General features: G+C 32.7%; 1 long non-coding RNA gene across 1 annotated transcript; it reads right to left on the bottom strand.

The window, feature by feature from the left end:
- Positions 1–101: 101 nt before the first annotated feature.
- LOC107577717 (uncharacterized) lies at positions 102–593 on the bottom strand. The gene is made up of 3 exons (XR_001608243.1): positions 523–593; positions 317–418; positions 102–236 (listed from the first exon to the last, which is right to left on the bottom strand). It is a non-coding gene; the product is annotated as an uncharacterized lncRNA (long non-coding RNA).
- Between the last annotated feature and the right edge of the window lie 417 nt (positions 594–1,010).

The following is a 1,010-nucleotide window of genomic DNA, read 5'->3' as shown; positions in this document are numbered from 1 at the left end:
CAGCTATGTATCCTCGTAGAAGAGGAAGAAAGGGCGGCCATGTGCATTCTATCAGCTGATGTGATTGTCAAGAAACGATTTCATCAAATTAAGTTGCGGATGTGATTTCTCACCTGAAGGGAGTCAGAAATCTCATGTACAGACACAACGTTGTCTTCCTCTTCCTCGCTGTCTGGGTCCTGTGAGCAGTAATGAGTGCTAAAGGCTGAATGCTCCTCTATGGCCTCCAGCCACCTCTGAAAAAGAACACACATTCACACAAACATACGTAACGCACTCCAGTCTAATCTAACAACAGAGCTGAAAGGAATCTCACTTTTCTGGTGGATTCGGGGTCGTTCTTCTGTGACACTTTGAAATGGTGAACAGTGTCGTCAAAGCACCTGACTGTGAAATAGCAGTTATCTTTCGCTTTAATCTGAAAGTTGGAAAGAAAAGCAGTTTGAGAAATCCTGTTAACAATCCAACAAAACATGAATCAGCATTTTGTTCATTGCTGATAAATCATCAAATGAATCTTACCAAGCTCTGCGCTTGTGTTAGCGGTTTGCAACCTTGCCGGTGAGTGTTTGAATCTGCATCTGACCTTGAGGAGTTAAAAAAAAAATGAATGAAAAGTTACTGGGAAAAAGGTTTTCAAATATTTATTTCTGCACATTTTGAAAATCCATTTTTTTAGGTAATTTCCTATCATTAAAAAATATTATATATTATGACCTTGAAGAGTTACACTACAATAAATTATTTTTTTCAAATTTTGCAAAATAAGTCTTTAATTTTTGCAATTTATTTATCATTAAATTGTATTATATATTATAACCATGATGGTTTAAAAAAAGGATGAAACTTCACAATAAAAAACGACAGTTTTCAAATATTTATTTCTTTGAATTTTGCTAAATAACTCTTTAATTTAAGAAATTTTACTGTCATATTTTATTATTTATTATGACACCAATAAATATATACTAATAAATACACATATATATATATATATATATATATATATA

Source organism: Sinocyclocheilus grahami, unplaced genomic scaffold, assembly GCF_001515645.1.
Source record: "Sinocyclocheilus grahami isolate Dianchi unplaced genomic scaffold, SAMN03320097.WGS_v1.1 scaffold6988.1, whole genome shotgun sequence".
NCBI classification, from domain to species: Eukaryota; Metazoa; Chordata; class Actinopteri; order Cypriniformes; family Cyprinidae; genus Sinocyclocheilus; species Sinocyclocheilus grahami.
The sequence above is the reverse complement of the archived record's forward strand: the minus strand, read 5'-3'. Positions and strand labels throughout refer to the sequence as shown.